General features: G+C 35.9%; 1 non-coding gene and 1 pseudogene across 1 annotated transcript; both read right to left on the reverse strand.

Moving 5' to 3' along the window:
- Positions 1–2,570: 2,570 nt before the first annotated feature.
- TRNAV-UAC (transfer RNA valine (anticodon UAC)) lies at positions 2,571–2,643 on the reverse strand. The gene has a single exon. It is a non-coding gene; the product is annotated as a tRNA-Val (tRNA).
- Positions 2,644–3,118: 475 nt separating this feature from the next.
- On the reverse strand, positions 3,119–7,396 carry LOC149006822 (amino acid transporter AVT1I-like; annotated as a pseudogene).
- Positions 7,397–22,157: the final 14,761 nt, after the last annotated feature.

The raw sequence follows: 22,157 nt of genomic DNA on the forward strand, positions 1-22,157 counted from the left end.
CCAACAATTCTAGGGGAAAGTTTCTTCCACTATGGTAAAGGCAAGCTCATAATATGACAACCATTGCTATTTGCTTTATAGATTATAGAACGCATAAGGTGCATCAATACTAAGTCAGATTGTCGAGATCTTGTCCTATCGCTAAGATATGGTACCTATAATAAAAGCTATTAAGCATTTATATGTAAAATTAAACATTTAATTAGTTACTTATTTTACATCTTGTTCTTTCTCCCACATTAATTCTAAGGGAACACGACACTGTCGCTCATTTCTTAGTCGGGAAAGTCTTAGCTACTTTGATAGTTAGGCAACCTTCCATTCCTTCATTGTCCAACCTATGTCATGTGGGTGGATTTTGCTCATGTTAACAGTAAATAATTTGTTGATTACCACCGAAAAACTGAAAGAGGGGGGGGGGGGGGACACTCTCTTTATGGGATAAACATTCATAAATATACCTACCCTCGATTCGATTATATCATCGTATTAATGTGTACGGAAGCTCAATCCTTTGCCACAGACAACTGCCATAAAAAGATGTTGATAGTAGAGTTTTCAAGCATTGTTTGTAACGTACAAACAGAGTATACAATAAATGTAGCTTAGACAGAAAAATATATTTTTTTCCCTAAAAATGGGGTTCGTTATAATTTATGTGTACCGCGTTTGCATCTTTAGGGAATAGCTTTATATGATTATTTAAATATATAGCAGACCCCACCCCTAACCTCAAGAATATTTAACTCTTTACCTAAAGTAGTTCTCCAACAAAGACATAATCTAAAGTCTAGATTGTAGGTTACACTATGAGTTTCAATCTCATAAGCATCTACCTTGTGTTTTTTAGCAATCATTTTTCATTTATGGCTTTTTTTCTTCTTTGTCTCATTCTAAATTCGCAATTATATGAACAGAAGCAAAAGATACAATGATCATAAAAGGTAAACAAAATCTTAGAATCACAAAAGCAAAATTTTACTTTCTAATCTAAAGCTAAGCTAATGTGACATGTCGGGAACTGAATGTTTTATCTTTACCCCCCAACTGGTCTTATTAGGCTTATTTTCTGGTCGAAGTCTTATTTGGTTTATCTAGAAATTGAGCATGGAATATTCCACATTCATTGAATTTGACTCAAATTGAATTAGAATTTCTTAATTAATCACTTTTCTTAAAGTATTTCACGCCCAATTTCTTGACTTTCCCTCTAATGAGAGAGACAAAAGCTTGGGTGGTATGAGAAAAGCAATTTGGAACCACCACGGTAGGCTGCCTTTTATTTTTATTTTTATTTTTATTTTTTTTCATTGTAAATAAAAAAGAATTCAAACGGAAAAGAAAAATGAATTTTTATTTGCAACAACCGAAGGTTCAGATTCCGCCACTTATACTAGAAAATATCCAACGGTGGTAAGAATAAATGTATGGGTACATATGTAATTACAATTTATTTATTTTTACATTCAAGGCTTTATGACTTTTACAATTTACCAAATGAAAGCCTCTACAAATGTTGCCTTACGCCATTTGAATCATTGAACTTGAGTAAGATCCCATCCATTCAAAATTTCATTTAAGTTTGGCAAACTGAAAAATTATACTGCCAATTTGAAACTTTTAATCCACTTCTGAGTTCTAAGTTGAAGCTTATCTTTGGATTTATTGCCTTTTACAAAGATGAGAATGAAGAACAAGAAACATTAGTTAGGTTTCTAATCGTGCAATATTATTTGGCATCTGGCATCACTGATCTCTTACTTTCTCTTCTTTTCTTCATCCATGAATTGATTTGATTCGATTCGATCATACCCAAAGTCGAGCTTCGAAAATGTACTTGCGGAGCTCATCTATGTTCCAGATCTCCACAGCCTTCTCTATCTTTTCAATTTCTTTCGATTTTTATTTCTCTGTTTCAATTTCTTCGTTTGGTATGAGTCTTGAGAAGGTTGTTGTGAGGTTTTAGGTTAGATAAGATATTATGAGGTTTTGTGCAATAATGGGGCACCATCGATCCAAGCGACGACGGGGAAGACGATTCAAAGTTTGAAGGAGATTGTTGATTGCCTGAACATGAGATCTGCACCATGCTTAAAGAGTGTAAAGTGGATCCAAACTAAGCAATTTAGAATAAGGGGTTGAGTCAGGTAAGCCAGAGGGTTTCATTTGCAAATTTAAAAACATTAAATTTTTGAATGTTAAAAAAAATTATTATGTGGATACCTTTGTATCTTCTATCACAACCCTTGGATCTGTTCTAAACTTCTAATATACGTGGTGGTGAAATCTCAACCTTCAACTACTGCAAATAAAAATCAGGGATTGCAAAGGAAATCAGGTGCGAAGGCTTGCTGCAAATAAAAATCAAGGATTGCAAAGGAAATCAACATTCCAGTATGCGAGTTGATAGGGGGGGCCGCGGGGAAAAAAGGGGCGCCCCGGGGGGGCCCAACAAGGGGGGGGGGGGGGAAAAAAAAAAAAAAAACCCCCCCCCCCCCAATCTGCTGAAAACAGGGTTGCAAGGTCAGGGCCAGGCTTGTGCTTGCGACAGCGTGCTGACAAAAAATAATTGTTGCTGCCCAGGATCGAACTGGAGACCTTCAGTGTGTAAGACTGACGTGATAACCACTACACCACAGCAACTTATATAAAAAATGTGAGTGAGAAAGAATTGTCTCTCAATTGAGTTTTCTCTTAAACGAAATTCTACCTATTTTCATGGTTTTATATGTGAGGAGATTGAGGAAAGATGGTTCTTCTATTTGTAACCTTACTATCTATCACTTCTTATGATTCTAGTAAAATATACATTACCTTGTTCTAAACGAAAAATTAAACCCCAAAAAATGAAATAAAAATAATAATAAACAAGAAGTCATTATGTGGGAGCAATTAGTACTATTATAAAGAGAAAAAGTATAGGAAGAAACTTCCATTGGAGTACTAATGAGTTCGGAATATGTTTTGCTTACCAACTTGTAGATGAAAAGAAAGATTAAGATTAATATGGTGACTTTTCTTGGTATACCAAGCAAAGACTTAGAGGGTCTTTCAAATGAAGCTTCTCGATCTAATCTTCGGCTTCAATTTTGCATTTTCTAAGAAATCAACATTACGTTTAATTTCTTAATATAAAGGACCTTATCAATGTCATGTACAACAACATTATTAGCTTCAACTTCCATATTCTTGGGTTTGTTTAATACAAATATGTTCTCTTTCCCTTTCTTTTTCCCTAATTAAATCTTCCTTTCATTAAAAGATTTATTTTTTTGTCCCAACAATGAAAGATCTCCTTTACCCAAAATAAGAAAAAAAAAAACAATGAAAGATCTCCATGGACCACAGATCTGTATCAAACATCTCACTTAATTTTTTTAACCCCATTATGATGAACATAAGATTATAATATTAAATTAATAAAAATTTTATATTCCTAAATGTGAACGAATAAAGTGGGTTGATGCACCTAATCATGTCACATGAAAGAATGATTCAAACATTTCTTCCAAGGAATCATCTAGATTTATAATGTGACCCATCCTCAGTTTCCATGTGTCTTTTGATTATTCAACCATTCATATATATATATATTTGATAAAAAAATTATATATTATATGAGAAAAATAAATTTTCTATTCATAAGATCTATTAAAATAAGGAACAGTAGAGAAATTCATCCTATTTGTAACACATTTTTAAATCATAACAATGCTTTCGAATCTTCATGAGCTTAGGAAGGAGAGAGATGGATCATGGGAAGGTTTTCAAATCTTAACAACTTTTATGTGGTCAGTAGTCAAAAGACTCAAAACTTCAAACTCTCATGTAGTATATTAATTCTAATGTAATGACTAAATCAACATATATGATATTATAAGATATTATTGATAGACAACAAGCGATACGACATTATACGTGTTGATATCTTGAACATACAAAAAGAGATATATATATTTTATTAAAACATAAGAGATCTGAATGGTTAAGCAAGAGATATACAATAAATATATATATATATAGTACGGAAAAAGCAATTAAAATACACGCACTAGTGAAAATGTCTAATCATTTACCCAATAATAATTTATTCTAAATTTTTCTTTTTGTTTGGTTGATGATAGATGAGGATATATGGACCCAATAATTGAATACATGAATTATTATATGAATATCTAAGATATGGTCCCCTACTATAATTTGTTAGTGCTAGAGTGGAATCTTACAACATTACACAAAGGGTTTGCATGTTTGTTACATTAATCTTTTATCTTACTTTCTCTTAATCAAAGCATTTTATTTTTTTTATCTAAAAAAACTTTGTACATGTACTCCTTTTTCGTGACAAATTATTTTCCATGCTTCTTTTTATTTGAAATCTTTTACTTTTTTTATTGTCAATTAAATATTTTTTTTGAGCTTTGTCAAGCTTTGCAGCAGAAGTCTGAAGACATCTTAAATGCTATTTATTTTGTGTCTTTTACAAAAATGTTTATCCAAGAAATGCAAGATGTTGAATGGGAGGGGCTTTTGGGTAAGGTGATTGCTCTTTGTTAAGAGCATTGATGTTTCTGACATGAATGTTTGGTTTGTTGGAAAGAAAGGTTTAACTCCCCATCAACAAGATGATTTTACAATTGAACACCAATATTAAATAAATATTTTTTATGTTATAATTGATTGAAAGTTGAATGAGCTAAATATCAGATTCAATGATTATGTTATGGAGTTGTTTATTCTTAGTTCTTATTTGGATCCTAAAAATGGATGTGAGAATTTTCAAATTCATGATGTTTGCAAGCTTGCAACTATATATTGTCCTCAAGATTTTACTGAGCAGGAGAGAAGAGCACTTGAAAAAGCACAATTGCAACACTATAAGGTTGATGTAGTCAAAAGTTAGATTATCAGAACATGTCATCTGTCAGTAGTTTGTGTCAATGATTGGTAAAAACAACAAGATATGACATCTGCTCACTTATTTATTAAATAATTACAACCTTTATTGTTTTTCTCATTTCTACTACAACTTCAAAAAAAAACATTTTCTGTCATGATGATTATTAAAACTGAATTGCAAAACATGATGAAAGATGATTTTCTCACAGATTCTATAATATTATATATTGAAAGAAAAATTGTAAAGAAAATAAGTACACAATCAATCGTTGAGAATCTTCACGATCTCAAATATCGTCCAGTTCCACTATGATGTTGATACTAGAGAGGTGTTCTGTAGCTTTTCACTTATAATCGAAAACAGAGGATCTTGAGTACTATTTGAAATTCAGAAGAACTACATGAGGGGGCCGTTGAATGGTTGGAAAAAGCCCGGCCCGCTTACGGAAAGTAGAAATGGAAGGAGATGAGTTTCAAGTGAATGGGTACTCTGAGATAAAACCAGAAAAATGGAATTTGATTAATTTGACTTATAAGAATTTGGAACGATTAGAAAATTACAAAAATGAAACTATTCGGTTTGAACAACAAAGGGCCGTTAATCAAGTCCGACAATGAGTTTTCCAATTCTTTTTCTAAGAATCTAATAAAAATTTTGAATTATTATTGGGTAGTATTTGTTTTAAATATTAGTACCAGAAATTTTGTAATTATTATTCGATCCCTGTCATTGAATCCTGGCTCCGCCCCTGCATTCGTTACACCTAATAACATCCATTATGCATTCAGCAATAGATCCACCCACCGTCTTCCCCTTACCTTAGCGGAAATAATTCTTTCGGATAAATTCATGTAAATAAATCTTATTTTTTGTGTGCAAATAATACTTCTTCTTTTTTTCTCATCTAAAAGGCAGAGCATACTCTCAAATTAGCTTTGTTTCAATGGAATTTCTCAAACAACATGACAACCCACTAAAAAGAGAGAGAACACAAATCAATGATACTATTTGGTTTCTTTTTGTCTACACCTTTATTTCTAGTCACTGCAGCTTAAGTGCGCCTTTAGCCCTTCCCATGAGACAATACAGTTCGAGATATGTGTTCAGAAGTAAATTTATTGAATCTGATCTTTTGGTGAACCATAATCAATGTATCTGTCAGGCAGCACCATTGATCTCAACTGCAAAGATTCAAAGAAGCTCCATAGAATCAGCAAGGTTCAATGCATTTCTAAAACCACCGTTAGGCCACCTAAAACCCATTCAAAGAAGCAGCTTCAGAAAATTCTGACACACCTAATTTTGACATTGTTGAACAGAGCAGAAACCCACCCACCCATCCACCACAAACAAAAAATGATGAGGGCTGTATGACTATGTGGATATTTGAGAAACATTAGAAATCAATCCAAGCGATTAAAACTTCAATTTAAGTTCCTGAAATTCTCAAGTAACACATGCATGGCAGTATAACTGAAATGGTGGAGCCTAGAAATGCTCCCACAAGTGCCATTAGAGACCCGAAGAATGGAACAATCAAGGCCACAATGATTGTACTTATCAATAAGAACTCTGAATCATGAGGCTTGTGGGCTTATTTTTATAATTAGATGGAAGCTTATTCTCAATAGCAGACACAGTTGGTGTAATGTATCTTTACCTTTTGTCACTTGGAAGCTTATTTTCAATGCATACTTGGTTATTGGATTCACCAAAGACCTGCAGCAAGGAACATGTTCAATTAGAACCCTAAATCCTAATGGAATTGAAAGACAGAAAAGCTAGAAATAGAACTAAAACGGGAAGATGTTTGATTTGAAGAATTGCTTTTGATTACCTTAGAGAACTGATGTTGTTGCTTCATAGAAATATATATGGAGGGGAAAACTGGATGAGCACAGTATCAGAAAGCATATAAGCTAATAGGCTAATAGCAGTAGGAAACTAGGAATACCACTCAAATTCAAAATCCTTACTTTTCTATGAAACCCAACTCCATCAACTGCTCCAGTCCAGAAAACAGAGCAAATGATAAACAAACGAAGCCAAAACCCCAGTGTCTTTCAACCACACAGAAGGCAAAATTATGAGACCAACAAGTATGGTAAACATTATTTTCCTCCAAATCTTATTTCTGCAACATCTGAGACCATATTTGCAAACAGATTATATAAATTATCCCCTTCTAATATCAAGAATCCAGTTGCAACTAATTAATACAACTCTACATACGTAAGAACTGATATCAACATTCTTCCCATGTATCCAAATGCTAGTTCAGCGATTTCAGGGTAAGTTTTTAAGCGTCTACCAACATCCATGTACCTACGAATTAGCAATCCTGTGTAGCAACTTGCATTGGCAATGACAAAAAGAAGTATCATGCTCAACCATCCTCTTTCGTATAGTGCATATGGAACTAACAATACCCCAATCCCTGATAAACCAGTCTGTTGGTGCAAGAAATATGATCTTAGCTCCGTGGTTCGCTTTAGATCCAGCCATTGCTCCTAAGACCAAAACAAAGTGAAAGTGGGCCGCCTTGAGGACGGGAAACAACTCCTACAATGGAGTTAGTCCAGGCCAACAAATAATAGACTCCATTGAGGAGTGACGACCCAAAGAGATGATGAAGATCATGCTCTTGAAGGGTTAACTAGTTAAAGAAAGTCATGGCTGGAGTGTTCAGAGCTTACTTGTTCAAGCTTGGTGAAGGGTTATATAATTGGTTCATACCTCCAGAGATGGTATGCTTCTTAGCCTTTGGATGCTCATGTTGTGAGATGGAGGGTGGAGATGACTTCTGCCGTTTGAGGACTCGAGGCACAAATAAGGGAGTCTTTTCAGCCGCTAGGGGGTTCCATCAGAGGGGAACGCACCTGTCGTTCCTTCTGCCCAAGTGACCAAGGTTCATGAGGAGGTGCTGAACAGGATATCGCCCCAGGGCTTGAGAAGATCTTTGAGCATACACAGATTCTGACATCTGCAGCAGGAGCACGCATTACAACAAAAAGGGCATATAGCCGCGGACTTTTGCACGTGGATAAAATGTTGACAAATCCGTAGTAATGGCCTATAGCTACGGATTACAGACGTTTACTATACTTCTCGGCGGGGGATCTTTGATGGAACGATAATCGGGGAAGCACACATAAAATACTGCATGTACAAGGTTATCCATAGCTATGGTTTTTTAGTTACGGGTCTTTCTGTAGTTATATCTATAGCTACAGATTGTTAGTTAGAGATGTTTCCACATCCAACTTCTAGCTATACAATTGAAGCGCTGGATATTTTTGTAGTTATATATCATCTAGCTGCGAAAAATATAATTGCGGATGTTTCCGTAGGATTTCTACCCTATAGCTACGAAAAATATAACCATGGATGTTTCCGCATCTAAATTCTACCTACACATATTGTAGTGACAGATAATTCCATGGTTATATATCATGAAGCTACAAAAAGTATAATTGCAGACTCAAATCGATGATTCCTATGGCTTGCGAAAAATGTTAACTGTGGATATTGCGCGGCTAACTTCATAACTACGCATATTGTAGGCCAAAACTGTGGCATATATCTTTTAGCTGAGGACGTTTTCGCACTCAATTTGGTATACACATTGGAGAAGCGACTTACACTGATTTTTCCTTGAACTTAGGCTTCACGATATTAACATACCTCAATGCTGTAGGTGTGGAATATTTGTAGGTATTTCATCCTTAATGAAAGCTATAGATTTCCTAACCTACAAATGTATCCACAGATCATCTATTGGTACCGATATTAGTGTGGATTGTTTTGTAAAATTATAACTACAAACTCTTTATAAATACTATAACATATAGAAACACGGATCAAAAGATATGCCTTTCTTTGCAACAAATATATGGACCCAAAATTTCTCTTGGATATTTCTTTATTTATAGTGAGTTTTCATTTGCCCAATATTATTGTGTCTTTCTTTTCTCTAAATCAATTAATAATTTAAAGATTGTTCTATTCGGTGGGTTTTTCATAACCCGACAACGGTGGTATCGCAGCGAGGTTTTTCTAAGTAATCTGTGGTGGTTGCGGGCATAGCCGAGCTTCCACATCGAGAAAAGGAAAATTCCTTGGGGGGTTTGATTGTTTGGTTTAGGGAGTATCTACTTATAGTATGCTTTGTGATTGCCACTTAGGTGGATCCTTCACATCGGGAAAAATAAGTAAGATATTGTTTTTTATCCTACGGAGGTCTCTTGAAGTCGCAATTTCACGTGGTTTCTTTTGGGTATCCTAGAAAGGTGTATTGGGTGATTAAGTGCATGTCTAGGAAAATTTTGTCTAAGGAGTCTCGGTTTTTAAGCGGACCGCTTGTGTCCCTCCGGTCTTTCCGGAAATTTTCCTGGTGCATTTTGGTTCAACCATATACCCGGTTGGAGATAACTCCGAGAAGACAAGTTTTACGTGAAATAGTGGGAGTTATTCGCAGCCAACAAGTTCGTGATAGAAGCAATGGCAGCAAAAATTGATATCGGCAAGTTTGACGGCGACGAAATTCTCATTATGGAAATTGAAGATGAAGGCATTATTGATAAAAGATAATCACTGGAAGCCATCAATGTTGCGGCAGCGGAGTTCACAGACAACGAAAAGTGGAACGCGAATAGATGCGATCGCTCTTTCTGATTTGCATCTAGCATTATCAGATGATATTTTAGCGGGCGTAGAAGAGAAGAAAACTGCTAAGGAGGTTTGGGATCATCTCATCAAATTGTATGAAGCCAAATCACTTCACAACAAAATCTTTTTGAAGAGAAAGTTGTATACCTTACGGATGTCAGAATCTACATCAGATACAGAGCACTTACATACTCTGATTTCGTTATGTTCTCAACTTTCAACGTTGGGACATAATGTTTCACCACAGGAACGTGCTGAAATTCTACTCCAAAGTCTTCCAGATTCATATGACCCAATCATTATCAATTTAACCAGTAATATCCTCTCTGATTATTTGGTATTTGATGATGCCGCTGCTACAATTCTTGAAGAAGAAAGTAGACGAAAAGGCAGGGAAGATAGACAGGCAAGCTCACAACAAGCTGAAGCTTTGTCTATGACTCGAGGAAGGTCAACGGAACGTGATTCCAGTGGGAGTCACAATCAAGGGAGGTCAAAATCCAGGGGTAAGAAGAATTTCAAGTGCTACAATTGTGGCAAAAGGGGACACTTCAAAAAAGAGTGTCGATTCAAAAAGGGTGTAGATAAGGCAGAGAGACATCTCAAGGGTGCATTGCGTGAAGGAGATATTCTTTACAGAATCCAGCAATGGAAGGCCAAGGATAGATTGGAACATAGTGATGCTTGGATCTTGGATTCGGGAGCAACATGGCACATGACCTCTCGCAGAGATTGATTTCAAACTTATGAACCTATCTCTGCACGGTCCGTGTACATGGAAAATGATCATGCATTGGAGATTGTTGGAGTTGGCACCATCAAGTTGAAGATGTACGATGGTATGGTACGCACTATTCAAAATGTGCGGCATGTGAAGGGCTTAAAGAAGAATCTATTGTCTTTGGGACAATTAGATGAAATTGGGTGCAAGACACGCATCCAAAATGGAATGATGAGGATCGCCAAAGGAGCGCTAGTTGTAATGAAAAGCTGAAAGGGGGCTGCCAAACTTGTACGAAGTAATGGGAGAAACATGTCCTGGAGGCGGAAGCATCCGTTGCATCAACCGCCGGTTCGCAGAAGAGATGACAAAAGTGTGGCATCAAAAATTGGCCCACATGTCGAGCAAGGGTTGAAGGTTCTCCAGCAGAAATTACTCCGGGTCTCACAAAGGTTTCATTACCCTTTTGTGAGCACCGTGTTACAAGCAAGAAAGCATAGATTGAAGTTCAATGCATCCGATTCCAGGAGTAAAAGTGTTCTGGAATTAATTCACTCGATGTATGGCAAGCACCGGTTACATCTCCGGGAGGAGCAAGGTACTATGTATCTTTCATTGATGATTATTCCGGAAGATGTTGGGTGTTTCCTATCAAGAAGAGGTCGGATGTGTTTTCAGTTTTCAAAACATTCAAAGCGCAAGTTGAACGAGAACCGAGAAGAAAATCAAGTGCCTCGGGACGGACAATGGCGGTGAATATACGGGGGATGACTTCTTTGAGTTTTGTAATCAAGAAGGCATCAAGAGACAACTCACGGTGGCTTACACTCCTCAACCAGAATGGAGTAGCGGAGCGGTTGAATAGAACTCTACTCGAAAGAACTAGAGTCATGTTGAGAACTGCAAGTATGGCTAAGTCCTTTTGGGCCAAAGTCAAACACCTTGCACTATGTGATTAATCGATCACCAACAAGATCGATTGATTTGAAGACACCGATGGAGATGTGGACTGGCAAGCCGCTTGATTATTCACGCCCGCACACATTTGGGAGTCCTATGTACGTGATGTATCATCCCCAAGAAATTTCGAAGTTGGATCCAAAATCCAGAAAATGTAGATTCTTGGGAAATGCTTGATGGAGTCAAGGGGTATCGTTTGTGGGATCCCACTACCCACAAGGTCGTCATTAGCGAGAGATGTCATTTTTGCGGAAGAGAAGCCGCAAAAGGAAGATGTGAGTAGCATTTCAATAGAAATTCCGGAGAGTACAATAGTTCAGGAGGAAGAGAAGTCCAATCCGGAAAATTCTTTCCGGGAGCAGAATCGAAAATGAGGAACAAGTACCAGTTGAGTCTACAACCGTCAGAGAAGTTCGACGGTCACCTCGTGAAAGACATACACCAACCGGAGATCCGATTATATTATGGAGAGCAACATTGCATACTGTCTTCTAACAAAAGATGGTGAGCCATCAACATTCAGAGAAGCGATTGATAGCTTAGAAGCGTCACTTTGGATGGCAGCTATGCAGGAAGAACTAGAAGCTCTTCATAAGAATAAGACGTGGGAGCTTGCTACCTTTACGCGCACGGAAGGAAGCCCATTGGTAACAAATGGGTTTACAAGATCAAACTCAAACAGTTGATGATCAAGTAGAGCGGTATCGTGCAAGAATGGTGATCAAAGGATATGCTCCCGAAAGAAGGTGTCGATTTCACGGAAATCTTTTCTCCGAGTGGTTCGACTTACCAATGTCCCGGATAGTTACGGCACTTTGTGCTACGTTTGATCTACATCTTGAGCAGTTAGATGTAAAAACTGCATTTCTTCATGGAGATCTTGAAGAAGAAATCTATATGCTCCAACAGAAGGTTTTGAAGAACCGAGAAAAGGGGAACTTGGTTTGCTGAGTTGAACAAATCTCTATACGGCTTAAAACAGGCGCCAAGATATTGGTATAAGAGATTTGATTCCTTCATATTGAGCCTTGGATACAACAGACTTGCTTCATGGACCCTTGTGCGTATTACAAGAGGTTTGGTAATGATGATTTCATCATTTTATTGTTGTATGTCGATGATATGTTGGTGTCAGGCCCCAACAAAGATCGGATCGTAGAATTAAAGGCTCAGTTGGCTAGGGAATTTGAAATGAAGGATCTAGGACCCGCAAACAAGATTCTAGGGATGCAAATTCAACCGAGACAGAAATAACAGGAAGATTTGGCTATCTCGGAAGAGTTACTTAAGGAAAGTCTTGCGGCGCTTCAATATCGCACTAAGCCAATTTCTACTCCTCTTCCTGTTAATTTCAAGTTATCCTCAAGTATGTGTCCTAGCAATGAAGCAGAGAGGATGGAGATGTCTCGAGTACCGTATGCATCAGTAGTGGGAAGTCTAATGTTCGCTATGATATGTACAAGACCGGACATTGCACATGCAGTGGGAGTGATTAGTCGGCATATGGCGAATCTAGGACAAGAGCATTGGATTATAGTGAAGAGGATCCTAAGATACATTAAAGGAACCTTGGATGCTGCTCTATGTTATGGAGGATCTGAATTTCTTGTCAGAGGATATGTTGATTCCGATTTTGCGGGGATCTTGATAAAAGGAAATCCACTACGGCTATGTGTTTACAATTGCAGAAGGAGCTGTGTGAGTGGGTATCTAAACTACAGGCAGCTAGTTGTAGCACTGTCTACAACGCGTGAGTATATGGCAGCTACACAAGCTTGTAAAGAAGCAATCTGGATAAGAAGATTCATGGAAGAACTTGGGCACAAACATGAGAAGATTGTCTTGTATTGTGACAGTCAGAGTGCCTTGCACATTGCAAGGAATCCAGCTTTTCATTCCAGGACAAAACACATAGAAGTACAATATCATTTTGTTCGTGAAGTGGTGGAAGACGGAAGGGTGGATATGCAAAAAATCCACACGAAAGAGAACTTAGCAGATGCATTGACAAAAGCAATCAATACTGACAAGTTCATTTGGTGCAGATCCTTGTATGGCTTGATAGAGACATAGACAGCATGGTGGTGGCAAGATAGAGACTGGTGTGGAGATTGATTGGTTCTCAATCTAATCTCCAAGTGGGAGATTGGTATTTGATGATGTCGCTACTACAATTCTTGAAGAAGAAAGTAGACGAAAAGGCAGGGAAGATAGACAGGCAAGCTCACAAAACCGCTTCGGGTTATGAAGAACCCACCGAATAGAACAATCAGCAAATAAGAGAAAAGAAGAACACAATAATAACAACTAAGAGAAAAGAAAGACACAATAATATATGGGCAAGAGAGAAAACTCCACTATAAATAAAGAAATACCCAAGAGAGAAGATATTTGGGATAATTAAAGAAGAAGGAAGAGGCATTCTTTTATAGCCTCTTCCTCTCCACATATTCCCACATCAGTCGATGTGGGACTAATATTACAACACAATTGACTGAACTTCGAACTATTGGAGGAAACGGAACGTCCTGAAGGAGCATTTACCAGTTCTTGAGATCAGATCGATGGAATCCTTTGCGGATAAAATACACCTTCGTGGGAGGGAGAATTTGAAACAAGCGTTCGCGGGAGTAGATTTTTGTAGCAAACTTGATATTAAGGCAAAATAAACCGTACCACATTGAAAAGAGTGTTTTTTAGCCGTGTGGATCATAATCAGACAGATTAACTCTTTAGTAGCTGTTAAGCATATTTAAACTTCAAACATGAAAATACCAAAATGTCCCTCAAATTATTTATAATATATATATTTTTTTTATAATTAACGTTTAATGAGCAATTATCTTTTTTTACAATCATATATTAGCATACTATATTAAATAATTTGAGAGGCATTTTGGTCACTTCACATTTGAATTTGAATATACTTAACGATCAGGGGAGACCCACTAAGGGGCCGGGCCCGGATTTAAATACAAATTATATTAATCCCTAACATTTTCTAATTTTTAGGTAAATTCTCTTAATTTTTCTAGTTTTTTCTTTTCTTAGATGTAAAATATCATTGTTTGACCCCTTAAATATTAAAAAAATTTTTAAAAAAAAAAAAAAAAAAAAAAAAAAAATTTTTTAAAAAAAAAAAAAACCCCTCAATCTCTATTTATTCTTCCCTCTTTTTTTTTTAAATAAAAAAATGAGGGTGAGGAGTTTTTAAAAAAAAAAAAAAATAAAATAATTTTATTTTTTTATTTTATATTAAAAAAAAAAATAAAAAATAAAAAAAAAAAAAAAAAAAAAAAAAAAAAAAAAAAACCACCAACAATAAGCCTTTTCCCAACTAAATGGGGTCGGCTACATGGATTCTTGCCCTCCAATCAGTTCTGTTCAAGGCCATGCTAGATACAAGGCCTAAGCTATACATATCCTTTCTCACCACTTCTCCTAAGGTTATCTTAGGTCTACCCCTAGCTCTTCTAGTTCCTTCAATATGGATTATATCACTTCTCCGAACAGGAGCATTTATAGGTCTCCGTTGAACGTGGCCGTGCCACCTCAAACGACTTTCTCTAAGCTTATCACTTATGGGAGCAACTCCCCGGACCAACTCTAATATGATCGTTTCTTATCTTATCCATCCTAGTTTTGCCACTCATCCATCTTAGCATTCTCATTTCTGCTACACTGAGTTTATCTATATGATTCTTTTTAACAGCCCAACACTCTGCACCGTACATCATAGTTGGTCGGACAACGGTCCTATAAAATTTTCCTTTAAGCTTTAATGGAATACGCCGATCACATAAGACCCCGGATGCACCTCTCCACTTCATCCACCCTATTTTAATTCTTTGGGAAACCTCATCTTCTAAATCACCTCTTTTACTTATGATTGAACCTAGGTACCTAAAACAATCACTACGAGGAATCTCTTTATCGTCAAGTATCACCACTTCATCATCTGCCCGATCATGACTAAAGTTACAAACTAGATATTCTGTCTTCGATCTACTAAGTTTAAAGCCTTTTGATTCCAAAGCTACTCTCCATGATTCTAATTTGGTATTAATCCCCACTTGGGTCTCATCAATCAACACAATATCATCCCAAAAAGCATACACCGGGGGACCTCATCTTGAATGTCTTTGGTTAATTCATCCATTACCAGGTGCAAATAGATATGGGCTTAAAGTTGACCCTTGATGTAGCCCAACTGTTATCGGGAATTCCTTACTTTGTCCCCCCCACTGTTCTAACACTAGTCACCGAACCATCATACATATCCTTAACTATATCTACATATTTACTTGCAACACTTCTTTTCTCTAGTACTTGCCAAATTAACGCTCTAGGGACTCTATCATAAGCTTTTTCTAGGTCAATAAATACCATATGAAGGTCTTTCCTACATTTTCTATACCTTTCCATAGGTCTCCTAATTAAGTAAATAGCCTCCGTTGTAGATCTTCCCGGCATAAACCCAAATTGGTTCTCCGTAACTGTAGTTAAGTGTCTCAACCGGGTTTCAATTATTCTCTCCCATAATTTCATCGTATGGCTCATCAATTTAATGCCTCTATAGTTATTACAACTTTGAATATCTCCTTTATTTTTGTAAATTGGAACCACAACACTTCTCCTCCAATCATCTGGCATTTTCCCTGTGCTCATAATCTTATTAAACAACTTAGTCAACCAAACTAGTCCATGGGTTCCTAAGCTCTTCCATACTTCAATTGGGATTTCATCAGGACCTTGTGTCTTGCCGAGTTTCATCCTCCTTAAAGCTTCTTTTACCTCGGACATCGAAATTCTACGTATATAAGTTCGGACACCAGTGCCTTGGTGAAAAGTGTAATCGTCCGAAACATAAGTGCTTGAAGAATGCTCATTTAGTAAACTAGAGAAATAGGTTTCCCATCTTTTCTTAATATCCTCCTCACAAACTAATACTTTACCATCTCCATTTTTAATACATCTAACATGGTCAAGATCTCTACTCTTCCTATCCCTCATCTTAGCTATCTTATAAATAGATTTTTCCCCTTCCTTTGTGCCCAACTTATTGTATAACTCTTCATACTTTCTTTCCCTTGCTTTTCCCGCAATTTTCTTAGCTTCATTTCTATCTAACCTATACCTTTGAAGATCCTCAACATCCTTAGTTCTTTGCCATGTCTTAAAACTAGCCTTTTTATTCCTAATGGCAGCTTGAACCTCACTATCCCACCACCACGTCTCTCTATAAGAATGGATCTTTCCTTTTGATTCACCTAGAACATCCTTAGCCACCTTCTTAATACACATAGCCATCTCATTCCACATTGCATTGGTATCCCCTTTAAAATCCCATTTTCCTTGTTTGACTACTTCATTAACGAAGGATTTAGAGTACTCTCCTTTCAAATTCCACCATCTTATTCTGGGATAGTTTACCTTAGACCTTTTATGTGTTCTTGGGACTAAGCACATATCCAAGACCACAAGTCTATGTTGTGCGATTAAGCTTTCCCCGGTATCACCTTGCAATCCTTGCACAACAATCTATCAGTCCTTCTAGTTAGGAAGAAATCTATTTGGCTTCTATGCTGTCCACTTTTGAAAGTAATTAAATGCTCATCTCTCTTTTTGAAGTAAGTATTTATAATAGATAGATCAAAAGCCGTAGCAAAATCCAAAATTGAAATCCCCTCGTCATTCCTTTCTCCAAAACCATAACCTCCATGAACACTCTCATATCCTCTTTGATCTTTTCCAATATGTCCATTTAAATCACCTCCTATGATAATCTTTTCTCCTTGACGAATTTCTTGCAGTAATCCACCCATATTTTCCCAAAATTCTAGCTTTAGACTTTCATCTAGTCCTACTTGAGGTGCATATGCACAAATTATATTTCTGAACTCTTTCTCCATTACAAGCTTGATAGCAATAATCCTATCACCCACTCTTTTAACATCCACCACATCATTTTTTAAATCTTTATCCACTATTATACCCACTCCATTTTTATTTGTTTTATCCCCAGTATACCAAAGTTTAAAGTCATCCAACTCTTTGGCTTTTTTACCCCTCCATCTAGTCTCTTGAATGCAAGCTACATTAATCCTTCTTCTCCTCATAACATCTATCAATTCTAAGCTCTTACCAGTTAGAGATCCTATGTTCCAAGATGCCAATCTAATCCTATGCTTATGGACTAGCTTCTTTACCCCTTTCGTCCACGGCGCGGGAACCCTTGCCTACTTATCACCGCATCCGGGCGCCGATGCGACGCGTCGCTTACGGGGGACGCCCTAGCTAACCCTTGCCCACTTATCACTACACCCCGGGCCATAGTGTAGCGCGTCGCTTCTTTTGTCGGGGAACGCCCTAGCATAGCTTTTATCATATAAGGTCGAATCCATGAAAAAAGGTTTGGCTAGATTTTTTCCGGTGCCGGCTGCCGACCTGACGCACCAACCCTCCTCCTTTCCCGGCGCGGGCCCCCAACAAAAAAACAAGGGAGTAAAAAAAAAAAAAAAAAAAAAAAAAAAAAAAAAAAAAATATTTTTTATATATATATATATATATATATATATATATATATATATATATATATATATATATATATATATATATATATATATATATATATATATATATATATATTTAAATAAATAACAATGGTCATTAAGATAATACATGATATATTATTAACGTTGACCAAAAAGATTTGTAAGGTTTGAGAAGTTGATTCCATTTAAACCGATGGAGCCATGATCTTAATATCGGTTTATGACTCAAGTAAAAATTTAAAGGATAGAATTTAACTTCCAACTTCCTTATTTTCTAATTCTGCACAACCTTGTCGTCATTTTATTTCTCTTTAACTGCAATTCAGTCTGGACGGATGATCTTGTTGGGTATATATACAAAGTTTTTTTCATTGTTTCCAGCACAATAGTAATGGGATCTACAATAGAAAAAAAAAAAAGAAAAATTAGACACAATTATTGATCACTTCAAGCACTTCTCTTCTCTCACCCATTGTCCCTCCCCAGTCATTAAATCATGGGCAGCAAACCTTTAACCACCAAAATTTTCATTTGAACTCAAGCAAACAGCTTGGCTGTTAGCTAGCCCTTGCATGGAAGAGCATCGAGAGAAGAAACAGAAGGATTCAAAAAAGAAATGGAATCCGATTGGCTTTTTTAAGCACTCTTTACCATACATTTAAGAAAGAAGTCTACTTCTCTCCAATAAGAAATCACGAATTTGATTATTTTCTTCTATTGTTCTTTCAAATCAACTAGGACTAATCTCATTACTTGTGAAAATAGAAAGATTTATTATAGATAAGATAGAAATCATGTTTTAACTATTAGCATACCTCATAAATTTTTGTAGTTTTTCAGTTTCCTCCAATGCCTTAGTCTCCTTGAATTGAACTTTGATCATCATGTTTCCCAAACCAGAAAAAATAAAATTTTTGATTATTATAATTTTAACTGGTATTCCAACATGTATTTATATGATAAGAATGGAAGAAAAAAAAGAAATGAAAGGACATACTATAATAAATTAAAGGGTACTAAGTTATATAAATAAATATCATAAGGGGTAATGGGGCATACTAAAAAATATCACACCGATAATGTAACCATGATGATTTTGCATGTCTTTCACTCATAATAATGCAATGTCTTCATTCACAATAAAATGATGTAATCATCCACAAAGGCTACAATTCAGACTAGACCTTTCATAACATATGGATGGGGTGTTCAACTACGATCAAATATTGTGAATGATCTGAATTCTGGCCTGGATTGTAACCTTCATAAATGACATCTACATTTTTTTTATACTTACATGGTTGCAAAATGGGGGAAAAAAATCTCCCTTTATGCTTGGATTACAAGTGATACTATACTCATATATTTTTTTTAATAACCGTTTATTATGTTTTTTTTGGCAACCAACCATATTATGTTAGTTGGTTAGATAACATAATATTTTCTTAAATTTTATTCAATAATCTTATATTCTTCAATTATTTAGATCAGTTATCCAAGGAGACGGGGAAATAGCTCCACATCACGAACGAACCAAAACTACACATTTGAAATCATACATCCTATGCCTGGAAGGTGGGAGTGTCAAATAGAGCCATTCTTGCAACTGAATTAAAAGAATTGAAACCGTAAGTCTCCAAAGTGAAACCTAGCCCAATCAAATTTTTTTTTTCAATGTTGATACAATTAAAGTAAATCATTAATATAATTAATGTTGTTCCGTTATATTACAACTTTCTTTCATCTTGATTACATCTTCAGGGGAGCTGACCTCTTCACCGAGAAGTATGGATCTTACCACTCTACCAACCCTACACAACATGACATCTTTAGTAAAATGGTTTGACGCCAGACCAAAAGATGGAGACGATGAAGGAGATGAAAGAGAATTGGGGACTTCTTTTTTTTTTGGTATATGGGGTTCATCCGGGCCAGCTTGCGTGCACCTTGATTACATCATTAGGGGGTGTGCTTTGTCGTCCACAAGAGTAGAACCGATGACCCCTCCACTAAGAAGTATGGATTTTACCACTCTACCAACCTTGCATTGACAAAAATTGGGGACTTAGAAATGTGTACTTTTTTCAGATGGATTTATGTTCATCCGATTGGAATGATCACGTGTCTAAAATCTAAAGGCCAATAGGAAGTAATGGGAGGGTGTCAGTACAGGAGGGGCGGATTTAGTAAACACTCCACTCTTTTGATTTTCACCGTTGGATTTAATTGTGAAGAAAATATGCAAATCTTACGATAGAATAGATGTAAAGGTATTTTGGTCATAAAAATCATAAATTGTCCTTAATTGATCTTATTGAATATCTTAGGGAAAGCAGATGCAAAGTGTCCATTTTTTTTAACTAAAAATGACATGGACCAAACCTCAAGGGGTCCAGATGAAAATTACCCTAAAATAATTCAAAGTTGGGATCTTTAGTGGGTCCCACATGGGCTTATATAATATGTGGTGAAAAAATATTAATGTACTCCCCTAATGGGGAGATGATCCAGACTGTCATTATTTAGCCCCCTAATGTTAATCCTGACTCCACCCTGTTAATGAATTTGATATTACTTAACAAAACCACAAAATCAGGATTGTGTCCAAGATGATCCATTGATCATAAATGTTTGAATTATTTTTAGGATAATTATCTATGATTTACTATGGAAAACGATCATAACCTGAACTTTTTGTATTTCTTGTAATTTCTCTTTATTTTCTGGAAAAGTATTCGTTATTTGGGTAAAAGTATTTGTTATATTTTGAAGATAACATATTTTCTCTTTGTAGGGTCTTTGAGCAAATAGAAGAATTCGACCATCAAACGATTTGAGTCCAAAACCTCTTGAAGTCATTCCATGCAGCTGACCACATCAACATACCTTCAGCAAACTTATTAAAACGTCTGTTTCAACCGCTATGACTCCTCTTAACTAGATATCTTCCTCTTTTTTTTTGGCCAAAACAAAGTAGCTATATTCTTACAAGTTACAACAAGAACTCACTACGCCATATCAGCTAGAGATGGATAACTCACTAAAAAAATTTAACCCTATCTTACCACTTTGTGCTTTCAGCTTTGGTTGGGACTTTGAAGTTCTCCTGCAAGACGGAGGAAACCAACTCATGCTTAGGTTGAGATTTGGTGGATTTTCATTTAAAACAGTACTTTGTAAACTATAATCAAATTATATAAGTAAATCATCAATTGGAGATAAATAAGGTATTCAACCTACAACATGATTCATAATCTTGATATATATAGTTGAATGTGTTGCGCAACAAAATGACCAAAAGTTCCTAGACATGTAGCTAAGCTTTTCTCTTTTTTTTTCTTTTTTGGGTAAGCAACAATTTTGTTTAAAGTGGGTAAGGGGTGTTGGATAAGCTTTTCTCTTAAACTATAAACCAATTTTCAACAATAAAGTAGAAACAATTGAAGGCTAGTTGTTGGATTTTGCTTAAGTGCTGCCACTGACGTGGTGTTCGACTTGAACCAAAGGAATCAAATTAAGGCTTGAAAATTCAAAACTCTCAATAAAATTTATTGGTGTTCATGGGTGAGAGAAATTTAAACTTGTCTTCTGGACAACAAAAACAATTACAGAGAGCAGTCAAGTTTTTCAGAATTCAAGAATTTTTCCATCCATTGCAGTTACAGAGTGACCATCTTTGTTTGGTCAGCAAAATGGGAACAAAGCCCCTAAGAGCTCCGGTGTAGATGAAAACATCAACGATGGGCCTTCCTTTTCTAACTTCATAAGAAATTGTCCATGTCCATACATTGCTTTTGCAAAAAAAAAAAAAAAAGATTCAATTTTATAAATAAAATAAAATAAAATAATTGAATTATTATTCTAATCACACCAATTCCAACACCAAGCAACCTTTCAATGCAGGATGAGTAGAGTTGTAAGATATATATATGTCAATGGAGGTGGTGGGAAAAAAAAACAATATTATTTATTTAGTTCTTCTACCTTTTTCCTTGAGGATTTTCTTGGTTGGCACCATCCTTGGTGAAGTATAATGCTTCACAATACTACTTTTTGTCACATAATTATACATGCATGGTTTATGGTTAGTCCATTTGATTGCATTTTGGTAATATATATTACAACTTTTGATCAAATTTGGAGTAATAAATTTATTTACCATAGGGTAGAAATTTTGGTTTCATCCTCTTAATTATTGAAGGAATCTATATCTCAAAATTTTGGGTTTCATCCTCTTAACAATTGAAGGAATCTATATCTCATCAATAAAATATGATCTATAAAATGTAATTTAAAGATAGATGATAATAGATTACATATCAAATAAGGTTTTGGAGGATGTTGGTTTCCTCTA

This window comes from Hakea prostrata, chromosome 8 (genome assembly GCF_041222555.1).
Source record: "Hakea prostrata isolate BN-2017 chromosome 8, UWA_Hpros_2, whole genome shotgun sequence".
Taxonomy (NCBI): domain Eukaryota; kingdom Viridiplantae; phylum Streptophyta; class Magnoliopsida; order Proteales; family Proteaceae; genus Hakea; species Hakea prostrata.